The sequence below is a fragment of the Macaca mulatta genome, chromosome 11 (genome assembly GCF_049350105.2).
Source record: "Macaca mulatta isolate MMU2019108-1 chromosome 11, T2T-MMU8v2.0, whole genome shotgun sequence".
Taxonomy (NCBI): Eukaryota; Metazoa; Chordata; class Mammalia; order Primates; family Cercopithecidae; genus Macaca; species Macaca mulatta.
In genome coordinates this window covers 66,834,133-66,860,103 of record NC_133416.1, presented here as the reverse complement: position 1 = coordinate 66,860,103, position 25,971 = coordinate 66,834,133, and the positions used below count along the sequence as shown (strand labels likewise).

General features: G+C 38.5%; 1 protein-coding gene across 7 annotated transcripts in view; it reads right to left on the bottom strand.

Moving 5' to 3' along the window:
- Window positions 1-25,737, bottom strand: part of SLC16A7 (solute carrier family 16 member 7) — a 180,520-nt gene extending 154,783 nt beyond the window's left edge. Inside the window, exons 1-3 of one of the 7 annotated variants that reach the window (XM_077953199.1) lie at window positions 25,499-25,737; window positions 16,014-16,055; window positions 10,124-10,174 (exon numbers count right to left, since the gene is read on the bottom strand). The gene's annotated coding sequence lies outside the window, so the exon portion shown is untranslated. Of the gene's footprint in view, window positions 1-10,123; window positions 10,175-16,013; window positions 16,056-24,137; window positions 24,298-25,187; window positions 25,478-25,498 lie in introns of those variants that run through there. The other 6 variants (XM_015152152.3, XM_077953197.1, XM_077953201.1 and 3 more) reach the window with 6 other exon arrangements.
- Window positions 25,738-25,971: the final 234 nt, after the last annotated feature.

The window sequence follows — 25,971 nt, the reverse complement described above, 5'->3', positions numbered from 1 at the left end:
GGATAAACCATAGTGCACCAAGTCTTGCCTCAGACTTGTTATTTAAAAACACTGCTAAAAACGAAAACCTCCAGTGGTCACTAATAGGGCACTCCATTCCAGGTTAGCTTCACTAGTTGCTCAGATCTTAGGCTGAGGCTGTTTAATTATATATTCTGCATCAAAAAAGATTGAATTTGGGCTTGAAAATACAACAGATGTGCCAACTTTGCATAGTTAAGGAAAAAAGAAGGCCATAATCTTGGACACTGGTGTGAAGGATAAGTTTTTAAAGTAATGCTGTGATTAAAAAAAAACTATAAATATTTCTCCCAGTTTGGAGGGGGTGAACTTTTGTGCCTAATTTTATTGGTTTCTGATTAATACTCCTATATGCTTCCCTTTTGAGCCATGTTCTTTTCATACATTTCATTTCTCTTCCTCACAAATGCTTGCCTTCTACTTCCTCCTCTGCTACACAGGCTCTCAATCATTTCTGCTGCCAATTTCCTATTTTCTGTTGCTTCCAGTGTAGACACACAATATCTATGCTATCCTGCTGTCACGAGGGTGAAAGCACAGACACTATTCTTTTCACAAAACCAAGAACAGGAATGATTAGAAAGGCCTTAGTCATCAACTTGCCAGGCTGACAGAAATGCAAAAATAAATACTATGACTTCCACATACCACAGGGCAAAAGCATACCCTGAACACACAGGCAAGGTCAATTAGTTGATATCTACTTCCTTAAAATTAATTCTAATGTGGACCATTTTGTGCTGTCTTCCTCTTTTGTAAACATACCTCACTGTAATTTTTTTTTTCAGAGGAAAGTGTTTTTATATGAAGCAGTAGATAATTGCCAAGTCAATCAGTTTTGCTTTGTATCTAGAATCTCAACAATGAATCTATAATACTCAGAGTTCTTTACTATGGCAAAACAGAATAACATGAATATCCAAACCTTTTTCATAGGCAGGGACCAATGGTTGCAAAAAGCAAAATCCATACAATGTAGTTTTTAAGAAAAAGAGGAGAAAACAAAGACAGGATCAACATAGAACTCAGCTGCAGAGTGTTGTCAGGCAGCTGCCCTCTCTGTCTCTGTAAGGAACAATTCAGTTGCTATTAGCATCACCTAAGTGCTAAAGTGTGGAATCTGGGGTTAGAGTGTCTAGTCTCAAACATCATCTCTATTATTTACTAATTTTGTGAATTTTAGTGAGTCACTTAAAGCCTTAGTGCTTGGATTGTTTTCTGTAAAAACTGAAGTAATAATGGTCCCTATCTCATGTGTATGGATTAAACAAGGTGACACATGGAAAGTGTTTAAGATAGTGCCTGGAACAGTAATCAATGTAAATCATTACAATAATTGCTTATTTGGAACATACGCTCCATTCTTCTCCTTGCCCAGCAATTTATTCCATTTGCACAGGTCAAAAGAGTTACCAGCTCAGAGTTAACAGTATCTCACAACTGTAGTGCCCATAACCTCTGGCATACTCAGTCCGTGTCATGTGAGGTACACATGGCTATCTTCACCTGATCTGTGGGTAGGAGCAGATTCTCTTAAAATCTGACAGCAGGAAGTCAAAGACCTGCCTTTCTGGTGTGAATGTTTCTAATTTGTAGATTTAAAAACATGTAAATAACACAAAGCACTCAAATTATATGTATTCTACCTCTCAAGATAATATTAAAATAACATTATGAACAAATGAAGCTGGCTGAGGGAAAATGTTCTGCTTGTAAGGTGGTGAGGTCACTGTATGCCTGCAAACCTTTTAATTGAAACTGGATAAACACATTTCATGGATTCAGTAAGATTAATTCACTGGGTAAAATAATGGGCTAAATAACCTCTAAGATTCTTTGATTGCACGATTCAATTTTACACAGAGATTGTGTAATACAATGCATGATATTAAATTGAAATGAAGTCTTGAATGCAAATCAGGAATGTAAATTTCCCTTTGTCTGAATCCTACAAATCCAAAAAGGAATAGGGTATGTCTTGTAAATCAGATTAGGTAAAGGCTAAATGTCCATTCGAGTAAAAACTATTTGGTAAAATGTTCATGTTAAAGTGTGAAGTCACTCTAAAAGGTTAAATGTTCACATTAGATACATTTAACATTTAGGGCTATTAAAGTAGCTGAGAAATAAAACAGAGCCATGGAAATTTTCTTTATAATCAAGTGTTGCAAATGGGAAAATAGAGGAGCAGAAAAATCACAAAATTATATCGGTATTAAACTTTACATAGAAAACGCAGTCAATTGCCAAGTAAAACATAATTTCTAATATCAAATATATCATTTATTATGCCAAAATTTTACGGAAAATAGGTGATTTCCCCAAAATTCAGAAAAAAAAAATGATTTGCAGTCAGGGAGGAGGAGATGATAGTGCTAGTGATACCATTTCTCTTTGAAAGTTCTTGATCATAGTATCTATGTACTTTATTACCAGAATAACTATTGGAAAGGGAAGATCACACACCTTAAGAGTATGATTAATGAACAATTAAGACTACAAATTATGATGTATTTTGGACTTGGAAGGGAGCATTCTATAAGAATTAGTTTCCCATAATATGTATTTTAATTACAGTGGGGAGTGCAAAAACTGTGGAAGGAAAATTCCAGCTATTTCAGTAGATTGGCAAACATTAGCCAAAATTTAGGAAACTTACTCTTGTGCTTCTTGAATATAGGTGACTGTTACTCATCTTTTTTGCCCCATTATTGAATAAAACGTTATTTGTAATTTCACAGGTCTCTTATGGTAGAAAGAATGAAATGAGATTATATGGAAACATAGATAGAAAAAGTATTACATTTATAATAGTATAGCAATTTATGCTAGTCATGTGGTTTAACAAATGTTTGACTACATGGTATGTGGGATAACACTTTAGAATGACGTGAGAAAAATGATTTAGGGATGCTGAGTTGTGTACCTGATAAGCACATAAATGGTACTGATAAGCAATGTAGCAATATAAGCTATAATACTATGGCTATAAAAAGAAAGATAATTTGGGATAAAGATATCAGGAAATGATTTCAATATTCACTATTCCTGCAATATAATCTAAATGTCTTTGCTCCAATGAGGGGAAAAAAACTCAAAGATACAAAAAACTGAGTCACAGTTAGTTAACAATAGTAAAATATAGCTATATTTCAGTAATTAAAAGCTTGTACCAGGAAACGAGTCCAAAATTTTAAATTGCCTCTATGATATGGCAATGCACAGAAATAAGGAAAATCAAGATGTCAGTAAAATGCTTTTTCTAATTATTAAAACTCCAAAGTTTGGGAAGATAGAGTGATTCTATCAATAATAAAGCAACAATAGTGATTTCACATTTACTGCCTAAGGATGTTCAATTTAAATTATTTGAGTCAATTAGGCCAGACTTTAGGTCTCAACAATTAATTCGGACCTCAATAATTTCAAGTTATTATTTTGCTATTATTACATACATATTAAAATTTGAATAAACCATATGATTCTGATATTTGTGATTTTTATTATGAAAACAAGCACAGAGCCTACTTTGATACGCATTGTAAATCACCTAAGATCAGGTCACATGTTTAGAACTGTGAAAATGAAATCCAAATTTAAGTACTCTTCAGGTATGTACAAGGCATTATAAATAATATTTTCAAAATTCTAGTTTTTCTATAAAGACAAAGGTCTTTCCTTAAGGCAATGTTTCCTAAATAGCCTTCCATAAAATACCAATGTGCTAAAATCTTCTATAAAAACAGCATCAATAATCAAATAAGCTTGAAAATTTCTAAACCTATCAATTGTCTGAATATAAACTATAGATTAGAGCCTAGTGCCTGTCCAATATCAAGTAGGATTTTATGAGTACATTAATCAAATGGATGAGAAAGGTGCATGTATTTAATAAGAAGAAATCATTTTGCCTTTATAATTTTTACAAATGTACTCTAATTTAGGTGATATATTCACATAACTAAAGGCTCACAGAATAGAGTAGGAATACAGGCAGATTAAATTTTTTATTCCCTATTTTGCAGAGAAATGAGGCTAACAAATACAGAAGTGATTTTGTTCATACACCACAATATTAACTCAAAATATTATTCACTGGAAAAATCTAGATTAATTATGTAATACTGTTAGCCAGCCACCTATCCAAATAATGTATTTACGCTATAACATATAACAAAACCTATAGAACTTCACTTAAGTAAATTCTCAGGCAGAATATGATTTTTAACTGGGTAATGATGCTAAAAAATATGCTATTAACTGCCATAGTAGAAATAAGTTCTAGTAACCTTTTAAATAATGAATGTTGGGAAAACGTAAAAATAAATTACATGTATCATAGTTCTCCTCATATACTAGTCTCACTCTGGAAATAAAATTTGTTTAATTTCCATGCCCTATACTTTTTTCCAGAATAAAAGTTACCCAGTCTTCTTGTGTCATTCTGTTGAACATTCGTTATTTTTACCCTCACAAACACCTGACTTGAGACACTTGAATAACTAAGAAATTGAGTCAAGCAAAGTCCTAAAGTGATGGGCCTATTTTTGCACAAGTGAAGGTAAATAACATAACCTAAAAATCAACTGCACATAATTTTTTGTATTTAAAAAAAAATCTAATTTTTTTTATTAAAAAAGCTAAAATATTTATCAAATTTAAAATAAATGCAGAAAAATGTAAGAACTTACAGAGAATAAGTGCAAATTTAGGCATGTTTAATGGTCTACCCAAAATATTGCATGACAAATGATTTTTTAATTGTTATCATTGTTTAATTCTCTTTACTTTTGCTCAAAGTAAATGACAAAATGCTTGGGTAAGAAGAAAAAATTTCAACAAAATGATGTTATTTAAGTACTATCGGGGTGCTTCCCACCTACAGTAAATACTTTAATAAATGCCTTCAATTTTTCTGTTATATGCCAAGCAAAATGCTGTACAATAATATCCCTACTCTATGTATTTATACCTAAAGGTTACAGGCCCAGGGTGGTAAAGCAAGCCAGTTACCTCAGGCATCATGCTGTTTGTGTGTCCTTTATGTTTTTCTTTGTCAGGCTGGCTTCTGGGAACTGTTAGGTTCCCATGACTATTATCTGTAGTTTCCCCTTCCAGTGAAATTGAAGGGCATTACAGGGAACAGTCACCTGGTCCTGGCCAGAGTTAATGCCAAGATCCCACAGAGTCAAGTCATGGAGCAGGAACCAGGCCAGGGTGCAAGATAGGTAGCAAACAGGTTCCAGCAGACTCTCTTTCGGATTTCCTGGCACTTTGGAGTTTGCAAGGATAAATTTGCATCTCTCATGAGTAAAGTGATGTCCAGAAAACACTGTCAGCTACACAAGCATCTTTATGCTGTTTAGGACACTGTTCTCAGCAACAGTCCCAGAGCAGATTTCTGAGGCAATGGCAACAATATCCATAATACTCCAAGAGCATGAACAGTCACCAAAGGGAAGAACGCCTGGTAACTTTGCTGGTATTATTACTGATGCAGGTGTGTTGCTATACAGTGTGATAGTTTCACAGATGCAGGAAACACTCAGCATCTGAGTGTCTGCCAGTCTTGACACATAGTCCTCTCCATATGCCTCTTTTAAATCTTATTGAAAATTCCTCTTACAAGAAAATGTAAAAAATCAAAAGGTAAAAGTCAATGTCAAATGAAGTAAGAGCAAGTTTTTAATAGTAATCACTGCCATAACTGAAACAAAATTATGCTGAAAACTTGGTGAATGATATGTGGTTTTATTTTATTTTATTTTCACTTTCAGATTTCTAGGAATTTGAGAGACTTCTCATGGATGTGAAAAGGAGAGACCTGTTCTCTCAGTCTGTTTGTGCTGCTATAAAAACAATAACACAGAATGAGTAATTTATAAAGAATGCAAATTTATTTCTTATATTTATGGAGGCTGGGAAGTCCAAGATCAAGGCACAGGCAAGTTTAGAATCTGGTGAGAGGCCCTGTCTCTCCTTCCAAGATGGTGCTTCGTTGCTGTGTCCTACAGAAAGGAAACACTGCATCCTCAAATGGCTGAAGACAGAAGCGCAAGAGGCCCAAACGCCGCATGAAACCTCTTTTATTTATTTATTTATTTCTTCATTTATTTATTTATTTAATACGAAGTCTCACTATGTGGCCCAGGCTGGAGTGCAGTGGTGAGATCTCGGCTCACTGCAAGCTCCGCCTCATGGGCTCAAGTGATTCTCCTGCCTCAGCCTCCCACGTAGCTGGGACTGCAGGTGCCCACCACCACGCCTGGCTAATTTTTTTTTTTTTTTTAATTTTTAGTAGAGACGGGGTCTAATCATGTTACCCAGGATGGTCTCGATCTCCTGACCTCGTGATCCACCCTCCTAGGCCTCCCAAAGTGCTGGGATTACAGGCTTGAGCCACCGTGCCCTGCTGGGTCCTCTTTTATATAAGGGCCTGACTCCTATTCATAAGGCAGGAACCCTCACAAACTAATCACCTCTTACTGGCTCTGCCTCATAATGCTATCACAACGGCCATTAAGCGTCAACATGTAGATTTTGAAAAAGACACATTCAAATTACAGCAGCTGTACAGGCAAAGAATATATAATTTCTCAAAATAAAGTTGGATTATGTAATGAAATAAACAATCATGGCACTTCAACCGTATTATATTATTCTGATGACTTTAATAGCATAAAGAACACATACAAAACACTTCATTTGAAATCATTAATGATTTGATTACAAGAGATGGTCGTTTTCTGGAGCCAATATAGTGCATGTAAAAACGTTTCTTGGCCAGGCACAGTGGCTCATGCCTGTAATCCCAGCAGTTTGGGTGGCTGAGGCAGGTGGATCATCTGAGGTCAGGAGTTAGAGACCAGCCTGGCCAACATGGCGAAACCCCATCTCTGCTAAAAATACAAAAATTTGTAGCACGTATAGTTGCAGTTACTCAGGAGGCTGAGGCACATGAATAGCTTGAACCCAGGAGGCAGAGGCTGCAGTGAGTCAAGATCGCACCACTGCACTCCAGCTTGGAGGATAGAGTGAGACTGTCAAAAAAAAAAAAAAAAAAAAAAGGCTCTCACTCCAACAGACCATCTGGGAGCACATGCTGCATCAGGACCAGAATGGACCTGCCATTTGTAGATCATATTTGTTTCATTCAGTAAGGGTTTTAATAGTATTACTGTTCATAATCTTAGCATGTTCTTCATCATCTTGTATCTCTAGTTCTGCTTTTATGAAAGAAACCATATTCATACAGAAATACTTCATTTATATAACTTTTTGTTTGAATTGTTGGTCATAGACTCTTCGCTTTGGTAAATTACAACTTAAATATTGATTGTCTAAAACACAGATGTTCCATGCTCTTGACCAAACCATAAAAGTTCTCTATTAACAATGAAGTATTTCCTTTTCTTCCCCATCATCTCTCTCCTATAAAATACCACTGAGTGGGTAGTATGTATCTTCTACCTGATAGTGTTCCCACACCTCCTTGATTGTGTATCTTTTCAGAGTCAAGGAAGAGATATTTTAGTTCCCAATGCATGGATCAGATTCTCTTGTCAACTATAAAGTTCCACTCATACTGTAATACTATTAGACACTACAAAACTTTGCTGTACACTGAATATATAAGTCCCCAAAACTAATATGTTGTAACCTAACTCCTAACGTGATGGTATTTGGAGATGGAGCCCTTGGGAGGTGATATAATTTGGTTGTGTCCCCACCCAAATCTCATCTTGAATTGTAGTTACCATAATCCCCACATGTCATAGAAGGGACTTGGAGGGTGGAATTTAATCATGGGGGTGGTTTCCCTCATGCTGTTCTCATGATAGTGAGTTCTCATAAGACCTGATGGTTTTATAAGGGGCATTTCCCCCTTTTGCTCAGCACTTCTTCCTGTCATCATGTGAAGAAGGATGTGTATGCTTCCCCTTCCACCATAATTGTAAGTTTCCTGTGGCCTCGCAGCTGTGAGGAACTGTTAGTCAATTAAACCTCTTTCCTTTATAAATTACCCAGTCTGGAAAATGTCCTTATAGCAGCAGAAATTAATACAGTAAATTGGTACCAGGAGTGGGGTGCTGCTGTAAAGATATCTGAAACTGTGGAAGCGACTTTCAAACTGGGTAATAGGCAGAGGTTGGAACAGTTTGGAGGGCTCAAAAGAAGACAGGGAGATGTGGGAAAGTTTGGAACCTCCTAAGGCTTGACCAAAATGCTGATAGTAATATGTACAATGAAGTCTGGGCTGAGGTGGTCTCAGACGGAGATGAGGAACTTGTTGGGAACTGGAGTAAAGGTCACTCTTGTTATGCCAAGAGACTGGTAGCATTTTGCCCCTGCCCTAAAGATCTGTGGAAGTTTGAACTTGAGAGATGATTTAGGGTTGTCTGGTGGAAGAAATGTCTAAGCAGCAAAGCATTCAAGAGGAAGCAGAGCATAAAAGTTTGGAAAATTTGCAGCCTGATGATGTGATAGAAAAGAAAATCCCATTTTCTGGGGAGAAATTCAGGCAGGCTGTAGAAATTTGCATAAGTAACAAGAAGCCAAATGTTAATCACCAAGACAACGGGGAAAATGTCTCCAGGGCATGTCACAGACTTTCATGGCAGCCCCTCCTATTACAGGTACGAAGGTCCAGGAGGGAAAAATGGTCCTGTGGTCTGGGCCCAGGGGCTTCTGCTCTATGCAGCCTTGGAACATATTACCCTGCGTGTCAGTTGCTTCAGCTCCAGCCATGGCTTAAAGGGGTCAAGTTAGAGACAAAGCCATTGCTTTAGATAGGGCAAGCCCCAATCCTTGGCGTCTTACACGTGGTGTTGCACCTGTGACTGCACAGAAGTCAAGAATTGAAGTTTGAGAACCTCTGCCTAGATTTCAGAGGATGTATGGAAATGCCTAGATGTCGAGGCAGAAGTTTGCTTCAGAGGCAAGGCCCTCGTGGAAAAGCTCTGCTTAGGACAGTGAGGAAGGGAAATGGGGGGATGGAACCTCCACACAGAGTCCCCACTTGGCACTGTCTTCTGGAGCTGTGAGAAGAGGGCCACCATCCTCCAGACCCTAGAATTGTAGATTCACTGACAGCTTGCACCACGTGCCTGGAAAAACTGCAGTCACTTAATGCCAGCCGGTGAAAACAGTTGTGACAGGAGCGGTATCCTGCAAAGCCACAGGTGTGGAGCTGCCCGAGGCTGTGTGTGCTCATGCTTTGCATCAGCATGACCTCTATGCAAGACATGGAATCAAAGGAGATCATTTTGGAACTTAAGGTTAAATGACTTCCCTATTGGATTTCAGACTTGCATGGGGCCCATAACCCCTCTGTTTTAGTCCATTTCTCCCATTTGGAATGGGTGTGTTTACCCCTATGGTATCTATTAATAGAAAGTAACCAACTTGCTTTTGATTTTACAGGTTCATAGGCAGAAAGGATTGCCTTGTCTCAGATGAAACTTTGGACTTGGACTTTTGAGTTAATGCTGGAATGACTTAACACTTTGGGGGACTGTTATAAGGGCATGATTGTGTTACAAAATGTGAGGACATAAGTTTTGAGATGGGCCAGAGGCAGAATGATATGGTTTGTCTGTGTCCCCACCCAAATCTTCTCTTGAACTGTAGTTCCTAGAATTCCCACGTCATGTTAAAGACCTAGTGACAAATAATTAAATCATGAGGCAGTTACCCTCATGCTGTTCTCATGATAGTGAGCAAGTTCTCACAAGGTCTGATGATTGTATAACAGGCTTCCCCCTTTGCTCAGCACTCATTTCTCTCTCCTGCTGCCATGTGAAGAAGGACATGTTTGCTTCCCCTTCTACCATGACTGTTAAGTTTCCTGAGTCCTCTCCAGTCATGCAGAACTGTGAGCCAATTAAACATCTTTCCTTTATAAATTATCCAGTCTCATATATGTCCTTATAGCAGCATGAGAACAGACTAATAGAGGAGATGATTGGGTCCTAAGGGTAGATCCCTCATGAATGGAATTAGTGACCTTATAAATGAGACCTAAGAGAGCTCTCTCACCACTTCTCCTATGTAGTACACAGGTATAACACTGCTATCTGTGAATCAGAAAGCAGGCCCTCACCAGACACTGCATCTGCCACCAGCTTCATCTTGGACTTGTCAGCCTCCAGAGCTGTGAAAAAAAAATTCTGTTGTTTATAAGACACTCAGTCTCTGGTGTTTTATTATAGCAGCCCAACCTAAGACAAAACATAAACAAGACATACTGTCATTCAACTCAACTGCCTCACAGTTAGAAACATATATTATCTCAATTATGTATTTCAGGACGGTGTATTACTATTAAAGAAACACGTTTTTAAACATGTAAGCTGGAACAGCATTACAGCACTACCTTTATGTTTCCTATCAGAGGGCTACAGTCAAGAGCTAAACTGTTTATAATGAAGGACTTCCTAAATCTTCTGGAATAGGTTTAAGATGAACTCTTACATTGAATTTCAAATTATAATGAAGTTCTGGTATTCTAATGAACAAATTATTAAGGTTTCTTTAGTAGTCATTCTCATTAAAGAATAATTGGAACTGAATACACCTGTTTAATAAAGCATAATCAAGTACTCAAAAAAGAAGAAAACAATATTCAAATCCAAATCAATAACATTATCTGTGTCTACTTGCTTTCTTGATACTAGCATCAATCCCAACATAAAATTTATAAGGTTAACACTTTTGAAAGAGGAATTGTATATGTGGAAGACTCACAAAGTAAAGTATTGCCAACATTTCTCTCCTTTTTTTTTTTTTTTTTTTTTTTTTTTTTCTTGACACGGAGTCACTCTGTTGCCCAGGCTGGAGTGCAGTGGCCGGATCTCAGCTCACTGCAAGCTCCGCCCCCCGGGTTCACGCCATTCTCCTGCCTCAGCCTCCCCAGTAGCTGGGACTACAGGCGCCCGCCACCTTCCCCAGCTAATTTTTTGTATTTTTAGTAGAGACGGGGTTTCACAGTGTCAGCCAGGATGGTCTCGATCTCCTGACCTCGTGATCCGCCCATCTCGGCCTCCCAAAGTGCTGGGATTACAGTTACAGGCGTGAGCCACCGTGCCCAGCCTCTTGTTCTTTTAAGTTTGCCTTTTGTTTCTTGAAAAAGACTTCCAGGTATAATTCTGACATTTAAAAATATGATGATTTTTATTTTTAGCTACCACATTTTAAAAGAACAGAATCCTAAATATTTCTCTTGCTGCCCTGTAATTTCCCTCTTCTATAAACTGTGTTTGCAAAGAGGGAGGACTCCCTCTACCTGGGAAGAAAACATGTAATATAAGGGAAAATACGGATTTTGGAAATAAACCTTTGTTTCCTAACCAGCCAGAGCCATCCTAAATGGGAGACAGCAATGCCCAGGTAATAGAGATGCTGAGGTTGTCAGGGAATGATTCAGGATTGCATGAGGTGATGCTGTAAAAACTGCATAACTATATGTTTGGCACACACTTAGCACCCAGTTTGTTACCTGCCTTCACTTTCTCCTTTCTCATTCCAAAAATCTGAGTGTATAAACCCTTTTGCAAATCCTTCAGACACCAAGAGAGTACAAAAAAATCATATATTTAAATTTAGGTTTTACAGACCACAAGTGGTTATCTGAATGCATAACTGAGCAAGCATTAAGTATTGCTGCTTCAAGACAAGAGCTAATAGAATAAAAGGACTAATAAAATGTAAAACAATTTAAAATAGCTCATAGATTTTTAAAAGTTGGATAGAAATGTTACAAAATTGGCTCAGAAACCAACACCCTAAATATGGCACTTTGACATTCAGAAGGAGCCACAAGGTCTCTCTCACCTTCTCCACCCTCCACCATCCTCAACCCTCCAACCCCCTATCTATCCATGCCCCCTTACCCACATCTCTCAATCTTCTATGTCTCCCAAAGCACAGAATGAAGTTGTTCTCTAAGTCGCTTACCTGCCTAAAGTCCAAATATGCCAAAGAATAAAACAATTACCACTGGTCCCTTCCCTGAGTTTTCATTAACTGAACTCATATCGCAGAAAGGAAGACTGAAGTCTGTCAATAAAGCAGGACAGATTTTTGTCAATGACAAAAGGACAGGACAGATTTTTGTCCTGACAAGGTTCTTTGGTACAAATGGCCTTTGTCCCAGGACACTGTATGTTCTTCAAGTCTATTGAATTCCCCTAAAAATCATTTAGTATCTCCCTAAAATCATCCATCCTTTGCCATCTTCCGTTCCCCTAGGAAGTAGGTTATATAAGCATCTGTACTACATTGGGATACTGGGCACTCACTCGGTGATTCTTCCCTGGGCATGATAATAAATTGCATGCCTTGTCTCCACTAATCTGTCTTTTGTGAATTGATATTTCAGCAAACCTTTGGAGGGTAAAGGGGAAATTTCCCTTGGCCCCTATATAATATTCACACTTAAAGTAACTGAGCAAATATACATAATAATTTTGATCACAAATGCTTAAGTATCCCAATGAACAGTCATAATTAGGTTTCTAGGCATTTAAATTATTTGTTGGTGAAACTGTTTTGGAAATGTTTCTTCCTCACTTTTATTTGGAACATTTGAAAATAAATGTAGAAAACGGATTCAGGTATCTTAATGAGGTAGAGTAACAAATTTGTGTTATTAACGAAAATAAAATGAAAACAAATAAAAATACACATTTCCTCATAGAAGTATTTTTTCTTAAATTAACAGCATATATTACTTAGAAATTTAATGGTAAAAAGGAAATAATTGTATATGAGCCTTAGATCTGATGTCTATAAATCCTCCTGTACCAGGATATTACTGTGTTCAATTAATGCTCTCCCCATGGCACAAGAGGCCAGGTTACTTTCACACAAATGCTAGCTAATGTGGCCTACAGGGAATACAGACTTACATTTTCTTCGATTATCTGTGGCTTCCTCTGAATCATTCACCTTTTCCTATCTACTTATGAGTTTGTCATATCCATTAGTGATATTCAACAATTCTGCAGTTTCTGCCCCTTTTTCAGTTCAGAACAAGAAGCTGGTAGGAAGTTGCACTGATTCTTTCTTTTTCTTCTGGAAGCTGTCACTACTTTATGAAAATGCTTTCAAGCACTTTACTGCTACATCAAAGACACTGTGCAACAGGTAATGGATAATGAGGACCTATATGAATATTATGAACTGATACTACAGGAAAAGGAGAAAATTACAAATGACTGAATGTTAAGCAGCAAGGTAAAGAGAAAAAGAGTTGTGGACAGAAAGTGACAAAGAAACAGAGAGGATGCAGAACGTTATAGTTCCATAAAAAATCAGTATATTCAATAAAAATTTGCAGAGCCATTTGTACTAAGAGCTAACTCAACTTTTTAAAAAATGGCACAATGCTTTGAATAGAAAAGAATTAAGCCACATGATAGAACAAATTGGGATATTCATTTATATAAACTTCTAAAAGTACATTCCTAACTATGTTCTAGCTCAAAAAGGTTTTCATTTTAAGAGTCCATTTCTGGATGCTATTGGATAAAGAGGATCTACTTACTAGTTTTGTAGACTTATGTCAATTACTTGATACATCTGTTTCCTAGTATTCTCTGTTACAAAAATGGAAATAATAACATCTACCTCATTTGGCTACTGCAAGTTTTTAATGAGATAAGGCATGAAAAGCTCTGGGGACACTGTTGGTACTTAGTTGTATGCTCAGTATCTAGTATTTATTATAAATAGTGATTAGAAAAAAATATTAGTGTTATATCCAGCATTCCTTCATGTTACGAAAATAGAGACATAGATCAGTGATTTTCCACATGGATTATATTTTAGCCTTACAGATTATTGAGTAAAATATAACTTTTAAGTAGTTAATTAGTTGATTCAAATGTTTCATCAAGTTTAAGAATCAGTGTTCCAGATACTTACAAAAAAAATTCATAGACAAATGGTTATAGCATTATATAAACTATATACAATAATATGATCCTTATTCTTCAGCAGACTTATCTATCAGTGTACTTTTGATTTTGAGTTATGTGGCACTTACTATGACAAGCTCCTCTCTTAACTAAAGACTACCCATCTCTCAGCTCCAAAATAAATTTCACTTGTTTCATTAATGCCTTCTTTGATTCCTCCATCAGAAAGCAAAGTATCTTCTGAAATTCTAGAGCAGGATTCAATAAATATTTTTTTTTTCTCTAAAGTGCCAGATAGTAAAAATGTTAGGTTTTGCAGGCTAAGTCACAACTAATCAACTTTTCCCGGCAGCAGGAAGGCAGCCACAAAAAACAGGAAAACAAACAGGTGTGGATATATTCCAAAAACACTTTATTTACAAAATCAGGCAGTGGTCTGGATTTGGCCCAAGGGGCTATACTTTGTCAACCTCTGTCCTAGAAAATCATGTTCTCTATCATTAATTTTGACACTTATCCTACTCTGGGTTGTGGCTTTAATGTGTGTGTGTGTGTGTGTGTGTGTGTATATACATTTTTTAAATGGCACAATGCTTTGAATAGAAAAGAATTAAGTCACATGATAGAACAAATTGGGATATTCATTTATATAAACTTCTGAAAGTACATTCCTAACTATGTTCTAGTTCAAAAAGTTTTTCATTGTAAGAGTCCATTTCTGGATGCTATTGGATAAAGAGGATATATATACACACACACATATATATACACACACACATATATATACATATATATATTTAGTATCGCCTTAAAATCATATATATACACATATATACACACACACACACACACAGAGAGATATAGTCACACACACACACACACACACACAATCTCTCTAAAATGTCAGTCTCCTTTGGAGGATGACAGTCAGAAAAGATGTCTTATACTTATTTGTCCAGGTATTTTTGCAGAGTACTTCATATAGCAATGCTTAATTATTTACTGACTTGAATTTATGTAAGGTATGAGAGCCAAGATCTAGCTGTCATTAGCATCTTACCTGTACTGAAACACTGGCTGAGGCATTGACTCTTGGGGTGCTAGAATGGCCAGCCTCATCTTGCTGAGTCCTTATTCTCCCTGCCTGTAAATGAATATAATCTATCCTACATGACAATATGAGGATTCAAAATACTATATATAAAACAGAAAACACACAGAAGACACTTAAATGACATCAATAATTATGTTGGCATATGTTTTAATTGGAACAAATATCTCTAAGTCATTATAACAGAATGATTATTGTCTTGCTCTTTGCGGTAGTTTTCAAATGTGCTTACGTGTGCTAACACGTCTAAATGGAATTTCCATCTTAAAATTCCCTTAGGTTGTATTCCCAACTGGTATTACTAACTTTATAGCTAAGTGAAAATTTCACCACTTAAACATTTTTGCAGCATCAATATTAGCACTTGAATCTCCTCATATATGTGCCAGAAACTAGAATTTTATCCATCTTGAAAAGATCCACATTATTTTAATATTTGTTTATTTTCTGACCTTCCTACTTGGGTCATGCTGGGAGTACCAATATTATAACTCATAAACACTTCTGCACAGAACAGATGCCTCAGGAGTAAAGAAGTTCTGCCTCAATATATGCCAAAAATAAAGGTAGAGATAAAAATTACATTATTATGATTATCATTTATTGGCTACCTACATTATTTCTCCAACAACTCATAAAATAAATTTTATTATTTCCAAAATGAGAAAACTGGGCTCTAAAAGTTACATATCTTGATTTTGGTCAAACAGCTTAGAAATAGCTTAGCTGAAATTTCATTGAGGTATATCTATCTGTCTTCAAAGTCTCTGATCTGACATGTGACATTGAGATTGAAAAAAAAGGAGAAGAGAAAAAAGAGATAACTACAAAATAAGACTGACTACATAGAGAAGATGACATGAGAGGTCTACCAAAAAAAATTGGCTCAAGGACATGAATTGCTTAACCTTGCTTTGAGATATGTTTGATATCTGGGTAACTCAAGACTAAAAATGACTTACCTGTTCTATTTACAGCCATTTCTCTAACATCCAAAATAGTGTCTAGAACACAGCAAGGGAATAAATAGTTGTTAAAGTATTGCATTCTATGGCTTAAAATATGTCAGAGGCTTTATTCAAAATCCCACTTCACTGTGAATTTGATATATACCCATCTATGAGAATTCTCCAGACCCTACTCTATTCATGCACTCACTGATACCCACAGCACAGGGCTTCCATGGGAGTCTTGCCACCTCTCACACATTCTATCCCTACAACCTTGCAAACTGAGTTACAGGAATGACATCCTGGATTTACTGTTCCTTTGGTCCCTACTGGTTCTCCAGCCTCCTTGAATCCATAAGAGGTTGTTACTTTCTCTAAGCTTCCTAGCTTGGTTCCAGGTAACTCCTTCAAATAGTAAGGAAGCCTTATCATTCCTGTTGACTTTGTGTTGTAGCAGACCCAAACTCATTATACCTGACTAGCCTCCATTTTAAAAAATATTTATCAGACTTTGCCTGTAATCCCAGCACTTTGGGAGGCCAAGGCGGGAGGATCAAAAGGCAGGAGATCAATACCATCCTGGCTAACACAGTGAAACCCCGTTCTCTACTAAAAATACAGAAACAAAAATTAGCCAGTCGTGGTGGTGGGCGCCTGTAGTCCCAGCTACTTGGGAGGCTGAGGCAGGAGAATGGCATGAACCCAGGAGGCGGAGCTTGCAGTGAGCTGAGATCGGGCCACTGCATTACAGCCTGGGCGACAGAGCAAGACTCCATCTCAAAAAAGAAAAAAAAAATTATCAGAATTTTCCCCCCAAGAATATCTTAAAATTTACTGCAGCATGAAATACTTTAAATTAATACTATTGAAAAGGTACATTGTGTTCAACAGATTGAAATCCAGACCCTTCCAATGACAAGATGTGTAACCTTGGGCAAATTACATCACCTTTGTTCTCTACTCTGCCCACCTGTAAAAGAAGGATAACCATAATGTTTCCTCATAAGGTTTTGAGGATTAATTAAAACATGTAAGGTATTAAAATGATACCTGACATATAGAAATGTTCAACAAATGTAAGTTATTCTTACTTAAAGCTTATCTTCATAACTTTACTTAATAGCCACTTATTTGGTCCAATGTCTTTAAATTCACTTATTAAACACAAAAGACATATTTGTTGTTTTACTACTTAGGGCATTAATCTATAAAACAGTATAATTTTACTGAGTGGCTAATTTCTAATTATAATCAAAAGTTAAAGTGAGCTTTCCTATCATCCTCCAGTGGTTTATTCATTTATTTATTTATTAAACTGTGGGCACAGACAGGAAAGTTCAGCCCTGAGATAACTATGGGATTCTCCCAGAGGTAGATCTCTATGTATACCTTGATTTCCCACTCTGACTTCACCTGAAGAGATATTGACAAGTTACATCATGAACAATAGTTCCAATATTTACATTGAAAACCACTGTTATCCTTGAAATATTCTATGCATTTGTGGACTTTCCTAAACTTGAAATAATCCATGATAGAGCAGCCTTAAATAAAGAACTTAACCAGGTCACATACAAAAAACAGGAAGAAAAACTGAATATGTTAAATTGATAGAGAAAACAAAAGACATGTGAACTGTCACCACATAGGTATAGTATGTCATTCAAACAGGAAAGGGATTCATTGCACATGGCCCCAGGAAGCTGAACAAAGACTCTAGGTAGAAGCAAGAAAATTTCAGTCACAAGTAGGACTGCCTTTAAAAGAACAGTCTTCCTCAGTGTGTACACTTAATAGATGGTGGTTTATTGAACATAATGAAAACAATACATAAAAGTGGAAACAGATGTCTTCCAAGTTTCTTGCAACTCTATAATCCACCAAAATGCTAAAGATGATGTAAATATGAATACATTATTATTCCCGACATCTACCACTTTATAGAATATTCAGAAACTGAATACTTATATAAAATCAACTATAATAGAATGTTAAGAACAAATAAGACATTGTAAACACAATGTTCCTGAAATTTTAGGAAAATTATTCCACCTATCCAGAGGCATCAGAGGAAAATTTGAATGTGGTGTTTCAGTTCAGTTTAGAAGGTGAGGTTAGAGCTAGAAACGGAAATACTAGGAAGTTAGATTCATTTCAAGATAAAAGAACAGTATGACCAAAGATTTGGCAGTAGGAAGTAGAATGAGAATGGACAAGGCATGGGGACAGTTCAATTTGAGTTGAGTATGATGGTAGTGGGAGATGAACATGAAACAGCTGTTTGGAATTACATCATGCAGGGACTGAAATGTCAGTCCTTGGACCTAGGTGGTGGGAGTGTTAGTTAACCGAGGTGTGCTTCAGTGAGAGTATCTGATACCATGTACAGAATTAACTGGTAGGGTGAGAGACCAGAGGTGGGAATACCCACTCAGAGACTATTACATGACTGCAGGTAGTATGTCAAAAGCACCTGAAACCTCTGGCAACAACAGAATAAAAGGAAATAATTTAAAAAAAATTATTTCAGATGTACACAAGTCCAGAGAAAGGGCGGTCTCAAAAGCTTCTAGGTTAGAATACTGCTGAGAGCAATATGAAGAATGAGGGCGGCAGAAAGAAAGAAGACAAAAAGGAAGGAAGAGATCACAGGATACTGGAAGTATCAAAGGCACAGTAAAGAGAAGCTGTCCTGCAAACATCTAGAAATGTCTGGAAATGCCTAAAAGTTGAGGGCAGGTCAGGACTGCAGCAAATGGCTTGGGAGTTATTCCTACTGAGGTGAAAGCAGAGGTCAAGAGCAGATGAGCTTTGTCAATCAACAGAATGCAGGCTAAAGAAAAGCCCGGCCAGGCTCAGTGGCTCATGCGTATAATCCCAGCACTGTCGGGGGCCAAGGCAGGCAGATCAGTTGATGTCAGGAGTTTGAGACCAGCCTGGCCAAATGGTCTTTTGAGTAGAGCCCATCTCTACTAAAAATACAAAAAATTAGCCAGGCGTGGTGGCGGGAGCCTGTAGTCCCAGCTACTCAGGAGGCTGGGGCAGGAGAATCACTTGAACTCAGGAGGTGGCAGCTGCAGTGAGCTGAGTTCACCTCACTGCATTCAATCTGGGTGTCGCTGCAAAACTCTGTCTCAGCAACAACAAAAAAAAGCCCAAAACAGAAACTGGGGAACACATACTTATATTGAATAGGAGGTGAAAGGCGAGCTGGAGAAGCAGCAGTAAATGAGCAGTGAGAGAAGTAACAAAATAAACAACACAAGAAAGCCAAAACAGAAGTTCAAGAAGCATTAGGCATAACACTGCCAAAGTTTATTGACAGTCCAAAGCAAATAATTTGGAGTCTAGGAGGTCAATGATGCTCTGATTATTAAAGTTAACAGTTGTTATGCCTTACTAATAAAGAACTCATTGTTTCAAAACAAAATATTTTAATACAAGGGTATTATTTTCATCCTTTAATGAAAGGCAAAATAATTTTGAGAGTACTTTGAAAGTACTCTGATCCCACATAATTTTTTAAACAATCTCAATTTGATCTTATTGGCCAATAGTTTTCAACCATATCGATCACCATTCCACCACAGGTATCTTAAAATGTAGACAGGCATTTTTGACTGTTACAATGGCTAAGGGAAAGCCACTGACTTACAGAAAACAGAGATAGATAATTGTTATGGACCTAATGTGTGCCTCCAAAATTCATGTTGAAATCCTAATCCCCAAAGGAGTGGTATTAAGATGTGGGGATTTGGGGAGTTAAGTAGGTCATGAGGATGGAACTCTCATGAATGCGATTAGCACCCTTATAAAAGAGAGTTCTCACTCTCATCCCACCATGTGAAGATATAAGAAATCAGCAGTCTATAACCCACAAGAAGCCTTCACCAACACCTGCACCACGCCAGCACCCTGATCTCAGATTTCCAGCCTCTAGAACTGTGAGAAATAAATTTCCATTGTTCATAAGCTACCTAGTCTATAGTTTGTTATCGCAGCCCAAATTTACTACGAAAGGTCACAGACACCCAATGCTCTGCAATGAAAGAGACAGTCCTACACAATGAAGAAGTGTCCCACTCCAAATGCCAATAATCCCACCTGTTGAAAAATACTGTCACCGACTGCTATTTATCACTGAATTTGCCTTTCATATATTTGAGAATTGATGGAACTTCAAATCCTAGAATTTTTGAAAATCATTTTTAAAATGAGATAAATAGTAACATCCCTTTGAAACTTATCAAATGCATGCTTTGTAGTTTTATCATGTATTCTTATCTAATCTAGTTACAAAAGACACAGCTCTTCAAGTTAATTACATACTAGGGCAGCTGCTTTGTATAAAGTACCATTCTTTTATATATTAGCTTCAATAAAAATCTGATTAGAGATATTGACTAATTAATAATGATACATATTGTGCTAGGTGGAGAAACAGCAAATGCTTGTAATAAAATTCTTTCTACAATATACCAACATTTTATATAGATCTTTATTTATCCAAACAAACATTTCATTTGTGTTCACCACTTACACAAAATATTTTCTATTGAAAGTTGCTATTTTAGTGCCAAATATTATATAAAACTAATCACCAGACTCTATAATTGAACCACATAGACATTTTTGTAGAACTATCATAACTGCACAAAACCTTTAATGGAAGTACCTTTAAGCCGGTATCTTGTAGCTGTCGTTCAATTGTCCCATAGGATTTTCATGAGGTCCTTTGAGACTTCAATGAATATTAATGTAAACATTTGCAGGAGTTTTAGTATTAGGTCCGAAAAATTATTTCTAAAAATATTTGCTTGATTTATCAACACTGATATTTGTGAATATGTTGAAATTGTCCATGATGCACCTAAGTCCCAGTTAGTCCAGCTCCAGCTGGACTAGTTTTATTATAGTCAACTCCAATTTGTTTAATTTTCTCCTATATTTTTAATGATTATAGTTGATATCTAAATGCGCAGACCCTCTACTTATTTACTAATTACCAAATACATGTGGTAAGTATTATTTATTCCTCTCAACAATGGTTCATTTTAAGTTAGTCTCTCAAATTATGATTTTAAACAGCTGGATCTCTCATAGAGGTAGACTTGGTCCCTGGATTCACCATTTAAAGGAGCAACTGAGAAAATGAAGCTTTTTCACAAGTTAAAAAAAAAAAAATCCATTATTCACTGAGAACTAGTGCGCAGTTGTTTCCCAAAGTATTTCTTAATCACTTTCATCCAAACAGTTTTGAGAAAGCCTGGGACAAACCAGGATGACCTCTCAAAGGGAGTCCACTTAATAGTTTATTATGCAATTCAACTTTGTTGTGCCATCTAATGGCAAGTTCGGCATTTCAGAGTTTCCAAAAATCTACTAAAAATAAGCCAGTGATGCTCGTGACAAACTAAAACGTGTAAAGTCAAATATTTAATATCTAACACTAGTTACTGAGTTATTTCTATGCATGTGCTCAGCACAGTGCTATTTCACAGATATTATCTCATTCAATGTTTACAACCAACATATAAAATTGGTTATTATTCTATTTTTACACATGAAGAAACTGAGACTTAAAGAGGTTTAGCAACTTGTCTTTGTTGGCAAGTGGCAAAGCTAAGATCAAAACCCAGACAGGTTGGACTTCAGAGCACCTCCTCTGCCCTATCCTGTCCCAAGTACCAGCTAAACGGGGGTTCCCAGATGAATCAGATATACCATCTACTCTCAAGGACCATGTAGCCCAGGAAGAGAGATAGGATGCCTTCCCAAATAATTGTAATTCAAGGTAATAATGTAAGAATCAGCCTAAGAGAAGCCTAGATCAAGTTACGAAGTAGTTCAGATGAACACAGATTGCTTCAAGATGTGGAAACCAGGAGGATACTTTTTATTTGGGATGGGCTGGAGGGAGGAGAGGAACAAAGAGCAATAAAAGAATGTAATTACTCTTTGCTTGCATGCCACTCCATTTATCAGATACAGTAGGAAACAGCTTTGTTATGTTCTTTGGTGTTCAGAACAACCATACAAGTACTACCACAACATTGCATAAGACAAAGCCAGTCAGTGGCTTAACTAAAATTTAAATCCAGTGCCCCTGCATTACGGTCTGCCCTTTTCATTTCTTTCTTTCTTTCTTTAATCTTCTTTTTTTCTTTTTTCCTGACCACCTTGAGTAGGTCACTCTTTGATGTTTGCACTTCATGGGCACCTTTTGCTAATCTGTCAGACCAAAGAGAGTATTTTCCTATTTTGCACAAATGAGCATCATAAACTAGATGATTAGATGCAAGACAAGGAAAAGGAATCCTCAAAAGAGCCTCAAAAATTCTGTTCTCAGGGCAGAGTTCATGCTGGATTTCCTGCCAGATTCAGAGTTGAAGGCAGGAGACACCTGGCTTGCTAATTTTTATTTCCTCCTCTCCCCACTTCCCTCCAGTTCGGCCTCCCTCCCTCTTTCCTTCTTTCTATAATCAGTTGTTCTGAACCATGATATGCCAGACACTGTACTGGGCTATGGAGAAAACAACAGGTAAGATCTTTGCTCTTATTTAGCTTCACACAAGGCAGAAGCTATATTACATAGTGGTTAAAGCCAAATAGATCGCATGGATTGCTTGTCTCAGCCCAGCCACTTACTAGGTGTACCAGCTGAATAAGCTATGAAACTTTCTGGGCCTAAATTATTTGTTCTGTAAATATGGATATGGACAGATCTACCTCACAGGGTTGTTACGTGCTATCAGACAGTAGTAGCACAGTGCCTGGAATATGGTGAGCATTACAGAGTTGTCATTATAGTCATTATGTACTACAGTTACTTTATATTCTTAGGAGTGAGTGGATTGGTTTGTCCAAGGTGTAGTAGAAACTGCAGCTCAAACTCTTCTCTCAAATGATGGAAACCAATTCATTGACAAAGATAGTCTTCAGAGAAGGATCATCCTCCCCTCCTAACATGAAGAAAAATCCTTCATTACCTGTTTTTATTCATTAAGGATCACTATTAATGAACAAAAAACGGGCTGAATACAGGTTCCTGAGAAAAGACACTCTTCTCAAATTTGCCTTTTAGCAGATCTTACCAACATTTCTTACAACTGCGGAGTTCCTTTCAAGTTATTTGGGATATATGTTTCTTCCATCAAGAGGAGAAAAAAAAAGGGGGGGACTAAAAGGCAAATGGGATACAAGAAAAGATTAACCTGGATGACTGCCTATATGAGAACTTCTTGAGAACAGAATTCCAGCCTCATTCATCTTGGTAACCCTGGTAGGGTGTCTAGACTGATTATAGGAGCTCAAATATAGCCTGTCTAAATTCTAGGTGTTTACCACACACTTTATTCTTCCCAATAGCATTTCAGAGTGGGTACCACCAATCTCATTTTATAGATAAGAAAAAGGTAAAGCCCTGATTGTTAAACAACTACTCAACCTTACAAAAGTGCAGAACCAATCTGTTCTAAAGTTAATTCCCTTTTTCCATGTGAATGTCTCAAAAATGTTTGGTGAATGAATACAGAATTAAAATCAAATTCTGGAGATGCCTTTTATTTCAGATCCATGATCCAGGAATATGACTCTAGACAAGGGAGGTTTCTTTAGGTAATGTTTCTCTCCTTCCCTTTAAAAGAGCTCAAAGCCAAAAATATAAGCCAGACATTATCAAAGAGCAAATGAATGTCTAGAAATAAACTGAGCATTTATAGAAGGATACACTAATTTGAACTTTGGGAAACAGGTGTTAAAATTTCAGATCACTTAATATTAAAACATGCCTTGGGGGAAAAAATGTAATATGTAACTGCAAACTGTTGATGTATTTACAAAAAATAGTTTCTGACTTTGTAAGTTGTTACACAATACACTGAGTTTCTTATGGTTATAATCTTTCCTTTCCACTGAGATCATTCAGTCCCTCACTTGGATTGCTTTAAATGTAATGTGCTCAGTTAGAAGTAGAAGCTGGAGTTAGGATTGCTTCACTGGGGCTAAATATTAGTCACTTTGCTCAACCCTCATTTGCCCTCTCCAGTCCCCACCCAACTCTCATTTTTCAGCCACACTCCACCAAATGCATACTTAGTGCTTGTGGTTCCAGTGACACAACACATTCAAGCTAACCTGTCTGTGGAAAGTTGGCAACCCTCTGAGTTCAGACTGGGGTTAGCCATGAAGCATGGGGTGACAGGAAATGGCATCCAGTAGTCACTCCTTCCTCTGGTCCAGTCTTTTTCACATCACCTTCATCACTGCCCGCTATTTTATTCTTCTGCTGTGTCTCCTTTGGGACCCAAGAGGGAAGAAGGACATGAAATAACAGCTGTCCTAATGCCACTAACCAGCCCTAACGCAACGCAGCCTAGTCCTACTTATTTCTCCGGGAAAAGCAATCAAAAAACAATTATAGAGAAACCACTCCTCATTTCCTCTTCTATGTCTCTCGTGTGTGTGTGTGTGAGTGTGAGTGTGTGTAAAATTTTAATTTCCCTGGAATTGGAACTACAAAAGTCCCTCCTCAGCCCTACCAGGAAAGTGGTATTGGGCACGACCGCCCTTTCCAAGGCAGTCTGCAATCGTTTTCGCGGAAGTAGAGGAGAAAAGCGGGTAGAGAAGGGAGCTGCCATGCAGCATCCGTTGGGAAAACAGTTCGCACGTGAGCGGGCTCGCACGTGAGCGGGCTCGCAGCCTGTGGCGCCACCTGACCGGGCCTAGTGCCCCCAGTGTGGTGCAGTAGCTCAGGAAGCCCAGCAGGCACAGGCCCTCCTGAACCCTTGCCAAGTCAGCGCTCCCTTTCTGCCTGGGCTCAGGCCTCGCCCGCATACACTTTTCCATCTGCTTCCACCCCTGCCATCCTTCCTGGGGACCAAAAATGAAGAAAGACAACCCCCACGCCCCAATCCCCCGGTATTTCGTCTTCCCCTCGCAGCCTCTTCCTGTCCTGATCATCTGCTCAAAGAGAAGACGTTCCCTACACACACTCTCACCACCCCCACCTCCACCTTGTGCAGCAATGAAGCCACGCTACCCTAGGGGGTTCGGGGGCCGGATGCTGGCAGGGCGCGCACTAGAGACACGCCGCACGCAAGCAGCCCTCCGAGTCCCGTGAGCCAGGGAGACTGGGGTGCACCGCGCCACGCTGAGTCTAGGTGTAAAAGCCGAGAGCGTGGGTACCTCCTGGCCGAAAGCACGCGGGGCGTTCCTTGCCCGGGACCCCGCACACCCCCAGCAGCTCCCGGGCCGCTGTCGGCGCTCACTGGCTGACGCGAGCTCTCCTCCCGCGGCCGCTTCGGGGTTTTTTGTCTATATAAGGGCTCGCTGGCCAACTCTGCGTTGGCACGTTTGTCACAGGCTGGCCATTATTTGCACACACGCGTGCGGCTCCGCGGGCAGCTCGGGTCGCAGACGCGGGCTTTCGCTCCTCTTCGCCTGCGCCGCCTCCTCGTCCTCCTCCTCCGCCCCCCTCCCTCCCCAGCTGTACTTACTTTATCTGGTCTCTGGCGCAGGGTGGGCGCTGCAGCTCTCTGTTCCCCGCAAGCCGCAGCCGGTTCGCCTTGCTGTCAACGGGTGAATGGAATTATTTATTTATTTATGGCCCCTGACGTGTCCTCGCCCGCCACAGCCAGCGGAAAAGGAGGCGGCGGCGGGAAGGGGAGGCGCGGCTGCTGAACGCCCTTGTGGGTGCGGAGGAGCGCGCGCCGGGGGTGGGGGCCGGACAGACTGCGGTGGAGGCCGGCCCGGGGGGTGGTGGGGGGGAGCCGCCTCCCGGTGCCTGGAGACCGACTGAGCATGCTCCAAGCGGCTGTCAAAGCTATAGGCAATTTCTCTATCGCTCGGGGCACTCCACTTCGGATTTTAGTTTTGACCAAGGAAGAAAGCCAAAAGGCAGGTAGATCTGTCGTTTCAGATGGGTCGTGACTTTCTGTATCCGAAGTACTCTGTAGCCTGACCTAGGAGT